Genomic DNA, 8014 nt, shown 5'->3' with positions numbered 1-8014 from the left:
TATGAGATCACTGTAATAATATTCTTATGTACATATTCTTTTAGAGTTATATATCCTTTAAATCGTTTTTGTGTGATATCTTTTTTAGTAGTTATATATATCCTTTAAATCGTTTTTGTGTGATATCTTTTTTAGTAGTTATATACTATTAAAATAAGATATTACATACAACATAATAATAATAATAATAATAATAATAATAATAATAATAATAATAATAATAATAATAAATGGTAGGATGTAAAATTAAACCAATGTCTTTATACAACACAATATTAATAATAATAATAATAATAATAATAATAATAATAATAATAATAATAATAATAGTAGTAGTAGGATGGTAGAATGTAAAATTAATCCAATATCTTATGGAATTATTTAGTTACTTTCTTTTCCTTTTCTATTTAAATATTAAATTTAGTCAAGTGATTTGTTTTTAAATATAAACCAAATGTTCATTATGAAATTTTATGTAATCATAGTCACTACATTTAAATAAGTGGATGTATTGGCTTATGTTTGATTTGAAATTTACATATTATCCTAAATTATTATTATTATTATTTTATTTAAATAATATATAGATATTCTTTTTGATCTTTTAATACCAGCTATCAGATACGACATATATTTGATACATCGATATATTTATGTTGAAAATAATAGGATTATATGTATATTTAAAAATACATAAAAATTCTTAAAAACATGATAAATATATAATTATTATTGTGTGAATCCAAACTAAAGTCATATATATTAAATGCCATCAAAATAAAATATTATAGATTATTGTCATCATAAAAATACTACTACTTAATAGATTAAATACTTCATAAATAAATATTGATATAAATATTCTGAAGTATTGAACATGAATATGTGTTAGACATAAATGCATGATCTAAATTGAAATATTGGTGCATCATAAAATATCCAACAAAATTTATAAGAAATTAATTGCTTTCAATAAGGCTTTTTACAATTTATGTAAATGATTAAATTTCTTTTCTTTTTTTCATATTAATGAATAACGAAAGCAATTAATATTAAGGGTAAGTATGGTATATTTGTAATATTGTTTTAAAGTTAAAACAAATCAATTAAATTAATTATTTTCATTGATTTGTGTGATTATGTTAGAAGTGTAAGAACCTAGAAAATAGAGTATTATGGTAGATAGGTGTATTAAAATAATGAGACCAATTATTTTATTTTAAAATAATCTAATAATATAAATAGAATTTTATAAATGCATCTCATTACTTTAAGAACACTTTATCTCTCTAAAACATTGTTCTTTTTCTTTTCTCTCACATTTCTTTATATTTTCTCACACTTGGAGCCTCTGTTTGATGATCACGAAGTACCCAGACGATCACTGCGTTAAGGACTACATATCTTACCGATCAATTAGGCGAATCAAGTGGGTAAGTGGTTAACCCTTTTCTGTAACGTCTAGGGTTCTTGATCCTGTGAAATGTTTCTGGTTGCATGGATCAAGAGTCCCTTTCATTCAATTTCTAACTCCAATGAGGTTCTAAAAGCTTTTTTCTATAATCAATTGGTAATTTGTAGGCGTTTCTAGAAATTCTTTGCGATGCAAGCAAACGATTTGGGGTTTCTTAGAACTGTTCGGATTTCTCTAAGGTAAGAGAAGCTAGAGCTTGAATTAATTGAGGTTAATCGTATATTGTACGAGAGTTAGGAAATGTTGGACTGGTTGTATGAAAAATGATGTTTTATGAGTAATTGTAGAGTACTAGACTGCATGTTTGATTATGTGATGAGAAACTATAATTTTGGAATGCATTGTATGATTAATTGATCTCTTAAGGAATGGTAAATTGTTAGAAAATCTGTGTGGATGTTGATTTGTCATGGGTATAGGCACAATGTCATGATTTAAGACTATTTTGAGGAAGTGAGGTAGTGAAAATGAGAATTAAAGGTTAGATGCTCAATTGGTCTGTAAGAGCAGTTTGGGTAAGTCAAATGTTACATGCTTGAGCCCTTAAATTGACCAAAAATGTTTCAAAAGTGGTAGATTGGATTTTTGTCTATAAGTTGTGATTTTAGAGGTTTTGAAGTAGGAATTGGGTCATAAACACTTTAGAATGATGGTAGGAAGGTTTAGAAACGTTTAGTCAAGTCTAATTAGGTATATAAAACAATTTAGAAGAGTTAGAAGTTGGGAAAAATAGTTAGAATTGGTAAAAGGGGTTTGAGTTGCATAATTCTACAAAATTCGTGTTGCAGAATTATGCAGACTCGTTGAGTGAATAGATTCACACAACGAGTAGTCATGGTGAGTTGCTCTCTATCTACTGATTCGTATAGCGAGAAGGTGCGTTGTGCGAATGGTTGTGGGGGTTGGCTCTCTGTTTGATGATTCACACAGCGAATTAGTGCGTTGAGCGCCTGGTTGGGGTCTGGGATCACTACCAGATTTATTCAAATAGCGAAGCGCACAACGAGTGTTTGGGGGGTTTGGTCACTGTCCGGGCTTTCGCATAGCGAATTTGGGGCGCTACGCGAGGGGTTGAGGTCTGGTACCACTGGAAGTTTATTTGCACAACGAGATGGTTCATTGTGCGAGGAATCTCTGGATTTGCCATGCGAGAGTGTGCACTGAGCGAATGGTCCTGGTTTAGTTTACTCTTTTCTTAATTATTCTTTTTTGATTTAAATGATGTGGTGGACTATTTTGGATGATGTATGAATGTATATTGAATTATATGAGTATCAGAGAATGGAGTTGTGAATTCAAATGGAAATTAAGTATGATTTCAAAGTGGAATCTCTCGGTGAGATATAAGTATGTTTGGAATGAATACAGGGAGCTCAATATTGGGGGTTATCCTAACACTCTAATGATTTTTCATTCTCACATAGAGGATTGATTCATGTGGTGAGAGTAGTAGGAGGTCCTAGTGTAGACACTACTTGGAGGTCTATTGCGCGCTAACGGACTAACCTTATTTGTGTGGTAGGGTGAAACCCATGGCAATGGCTTTGCAAAGCAGTAGAGGCCACCACAAGTGCACAACCCGCCATTGCTCGGTATTCATTCTATGTCCGGACGGTCAAGTCTAGGTCATAACATGTTAGGATGTATGAACTAGTTTATCTTGCTTGAATAATTATGTGAATGTGTTATGTTATATAATTGTATGAATTTTTTTATATCTAGCTTACCCTTCTGCTTGTGATTGTATTTTGCATGTGTTGGTGTTCTTTCCTTTGCAATGATCATCCTGTGGGTGTGAGCAGAGGGAGATGAGATCTCAGTGGAGTAGGCGCTTGATGGAGATTATTCAGTTGTTTAGTTAGTTTTAGATTAGTATTGTAATAGTGTGAACTGTTTTGAGCACCCAAAAGGTAAGGGGAGCTAATTATTTTCTGGGTTGCATCTGTTTTAGTGTTTTATGCATGTTGAATTAAAAATCTGATGTATTGTTGACACTGTAATGCTACTATTTTAAGTAATTGGTTTTGGTGTGTACTATAATGCTTAAATGAATTATTTGTGATTGATTTTATGTGTCCTATTTTGATGATTATGAATTGTTTCTGAATGGGTTATTGACTGAGATTGGTGATGTTCTGAAAAAGGTCTTGAGTGAGATTTAATTAGCATTGTTTGGTCGTAATTGGATACACATGTACTGTTTCAGGTTATTATGAAAGGAAGTGATGGAGGACCATCCAAGATCAACATAGGACCTTTAACAAGAGTCATGTCCAAGAGAATCCAAGAGGAAGAGGGAGCACTCACTACTTTACTCTTATGGAGTATTAATTACTAAATCCTCTCTTTCTTTGTAAAATGACTTTACCTTACTTTTGTAGGACATTAATAAAGAAGAGGAACCAAATCTATGCAACTCAAGGAAGCTGCCACGTAAGCAAAGGAAAAAGGAAAACAAAGTTGAAAGGAACACCACTGGCGCCCAGTGCCCTCTTCATGCCGCCCAGCGCCAGCAACATCAGATTCATCTTCTTCATCGAGTTGCTGAGCTGGCAACTGTAGCTTGCACCCCAAGCTTCCCAAGCTGTGTAGTTTCCCCAGCACGCCTTTTTTACACCTTTAGTAGCTTGTTAGGCACGTTTTGGAGTCCTCTCTTCATCTATAAAAGGGAGACTCAAACCATTGTAAATGCAACTTTGAATTGATAATGAAATGCTGTTGAGATTTCTCCAGATATTCTTTTCAGAGTTCAAACACTTTGTGCCTATTCTGCACATTCTCCTCTAGCTTCCTTCCCTCTTGGAAGGCTTTCGGAGCTTGAGATTCATAGAATTCACATACACACCGTCATAGAGACATCCATCAAACACTTATCGTGCCTCATCTTCATCCATCTATCCGCTGCTTTCTCTGGTCCTGGAAGTGTTCGTGATTGAATTGCAAGGATGGTTCCATCATTTGGCATCAAGAGCCAACCGTTCCAGTCACGCTTCAAGAGCTAAGTGTCTCGTCTCAATTCCTCTGTTTTCCTGTCATGTACTGTTCCTTTCTGTCTATGCTTGAATTTTTTTTCGTCACTGTTTCGTTTTGATTTCGTATTTTTTCTGTGGATATTTTGATTCATTCACTGTTCCATAGGTGTTTTTTCTTCATTTTAAACGGTGCATCTTCGTCAATCAATTTCGGTTAATTCAGCTTACATCTTCAATTTTCAGTTTATGTCATAGTCATGTGCAAACACCTTTGCTGTTTTATGTTGTCCATACGTGTTATTCTGTTCAACCGTGAAATTTTTTCTTTTCGTTGTTGATTTTGGTTAAGCAATAGCAAGCTATATGTTGATTGTGCTTGATCATTGAAGCTTACATTACTCTGTTCCATTGCTTACTGTTTTCGCATCCAAATTCTGCAGCAAATTGCGTCTCTCGGTTTTGCTCTTTGAATCTTAGTTTTCATTTTGATTTGGTATTGTAAGCTTCAAGTATGATATTCTGGTGATAGCGACTGTGTTTAAATTGATTGCAACTTGTATTCATCAAGGAAATTCAAAATGAGTGCTTGAATCATCAAATATTTTGTTTTCAAAGACTGCATCACCGTCCAATTCGGATTTAATCTGGTGCAACCTATATCGGTTCAAATTTTTTGATTCTGCACCTGTGAATAAGCTTGTTTTATGTGTTTGATCAGTTTTCAAATGCTTATAACCCTCGATAAGTGCATAATCCGAATTTGAGTGGTTCAGTTGTGTTCAAGTCTGATTCTGCATTGTATTTTTTTTACTGTCACTGTTTTGGCAGCTTGCACCGTGCTGTAGTGTTCCTTGATTGGTCTTAGGTCCATTTAAATCTGCTAGCTGCTATATTCTAGNTAGATCTAGTTACCTANGGCCTTTCTTACACGTCTATTGATCTAGCCAGCTTTGAATCCACTTTATTGATCATTTCTGCTGCTGTCTTGTATATTTTGCTGCATAATTAGCAATTCTTATAGTGATTTCGAGTTTCATTGAATTTTTGTGCATTGTAACTGTTGGTGCAAGTGTATTCCATCATTTGAAACTTGTTTCAGCTGTTGCCTTGGTCCATTTTCATTACATCTACAAAATCATAGTTCGACTTCCCATTTTTGCTTGAAAATTGGAACTCAACTAGTCAAATTGTGATTCAGTGGATTTTGGCACAGTTTGATTGTTTCCACACCTATAATTGGTGCATCAAAGTTGCTTGTTAATGTTCATTTGGTCACTTTTGCACCATTTCACCAAATCACATCTTAAACCCGTAGCTTTGCTCCAATTGAGGAAATGGACATGTCATATTTTGCTATGGCAGTTTTCTTTGCGGTTTGAGTGCTTGCACACATCCATTATGATGATATAAACTTGCTTGAGGTGTCATTTGATCCTTTTAACCACTGCCACTGAATTCACCCACTGTAGTTCCAATTTTAAGACCATATTTTTTTTCTCTTTATGCAGTTTAGGTGCCTTTAATTCTGCATAATTGAAAACTGTCTCTATCCATTGATGCATCAACCTGTTTCTGTGCAGTATCAATGTTTTAGCACATCCATTTGGTGATTTAAAATCTGAACTTACTGTTCATATGGTCATATTTTATTCCAGCTGAAAAATACAGCCAAAACACCACATTTTATTGCATTTTGGGAAGTGAATCAGTGGAATTTTCATCTGTCAGTGTCTTAGCTGTTTCACTGGTTTGAACATATCCCAATTGATGATAGAAAGTTGCTTGAAGGGTCATTTACACTGGTCAAACATGAACACTTACTTTTGGCCCTGAAAACACTATATTTCAGCCACTTTTACTGTTGCAATTGCCATACTACGCTGCTATCCACCATTTCAGTTTTCAAGTTGTATTTGGATTGGCAAAAGTTGGGATTTCACTCCTAAATCATTTTCCATGTTCAATCAAGTCTAAAACAGGCATAAAAAGCAATTAAATCCCTGCAATCNAGTTTTCAGAAATNAAANAAAANAAAAAACCAGAAAACACAAAGTTTGCAGTTCATTGTGGCATTTTGACAAACAGTTTGGAAAGTTCATCAAACAGTTTCACTGCACAGAATTTTCCTCATTCTTTTGAGTTTTTCTTGCTTTTATAATCTGTTCTAGTTCCTTTCCTAGGCTCCTTTTGTGTGCTACCTTTTATTCCAGCTGTATATCACTTGAATTCATCATTTTTGGCTTCCTTACTATGCTAGCAATCATGTTTTTGGCTTCTTGAATTCTGGTGCAGCAGCTGTCCTATTTGTCTCACAGTTTCTGTGTTTGACAGAGGTGTATGACTTCATTTTGAGGTGATCCAAGTTCCACAAGCTTCATCCAAGAGGGTAGCATCTTAGGGAGTGGAGAGTTTGTAGAATTGGACACAAAGGTTGTTCTCCAAGCTGCATTCTTGTGCAGTTTTCAGCAGCATACTCCACCTTTTCCACCACAAATTCAAACACTTTGGAGATAGGATATATTCAGCTCTTGTANCATACACTTTGTATACATACTATAGCTCATTTTATCACTTTTATGACCTTGTATCACGGAACCTTTGAAGTTTAATTTGTGTTACAATTTTCAAACTTAAAGTAACTTGGGAAAATGCTTTTCAAGCAATTCCAAGTCTACTAAGCAACATTGTAATAGTTAGTTACCACCTCTTAGAGTGAAAGTGTGTCAAGGGGCTCCAAGTGTCACTTGCACTTTCACATAGGGTCGTTTATCATTGTCTTCCATTACCATTCATTTACTTTTCTTGCTTGATTGATTTTACGTTTTAAGTCTCCGTGATACTTAGGAGCGCGTTTCATTTAGTTAAACCTTCGTTTGGTTTCTAGGAACTTAACCTCCTTGCATTCAAAAGGTTTTTGAAAGACTTCTATCTAGAAACTTGGGTGAGAAGCGTCAGGAGACACTCTGGCTAGGAAGGACAAGGTTTCTAAGCTTGTCCATTGTGACTCACCTCTCCTTCCTGGGAGTTATTCGGTTTCTTCACCTCTAGAATCTTTATAGAAGTCATTCACCAAAAACAAACAAATCCTCTTTTCAAAAAGTTTTGATTCATACTTGTGCAAGGCTTTCAAATCTTTGTGAAAACAATTTCTCTACTTCACAAGCATGAGTCATTCTAGTGTTCAAGGTAATGTCACTCAAGATCAGGAGAACATAGAGTTAAGAGAAGAACTCAATAGAACCAAGACTGAGTTGAATGAGCTAAAGCAAATGGTCGCCACTCTTACTCTCAATCAAAACGGGCACACCCAAGGAGCTCACTCTCATAGGCACAATCATGATCAAGATGATCATTCCCACCATAGTGAACACCATCCCTACCAACCTTATGATCACTATCAATGACCTCCTAGGCGTCCTCACAACCCTAGAGAACATCATGTAGAACCTAAGCTTGACCTTCCTCCTTTCCATGGTAGAGATAATGTTGAAGAATACTTTGAGTGGGAGATGAAGGTTGAACAAATTTTTGAGTGCTACAACATAGATGATAGGAGGAGAGTGACCCT

The sequence above is a fragment of the Vigna radiata genome, unplaced genomic scaffold (genome assembly GCF_000741045.1).
Source record: "Vigna radiata var. radiata cultivar VC1973A unplaced genomic scaffold, Vradiata_ver6 scaffold_221, whole genome shotgun sequence".
Lineage (NCBI taxonomy): Eukaryota > Viridiplantae > Streptophyta > Magnoliopsida > Fabales > Fabaceae > Vigna > Vigna radiata.
The sequence above is the reverse complement of the archived record's forward strand: the minus strand, read 5'-3'. Positions refer to the sequence as shown.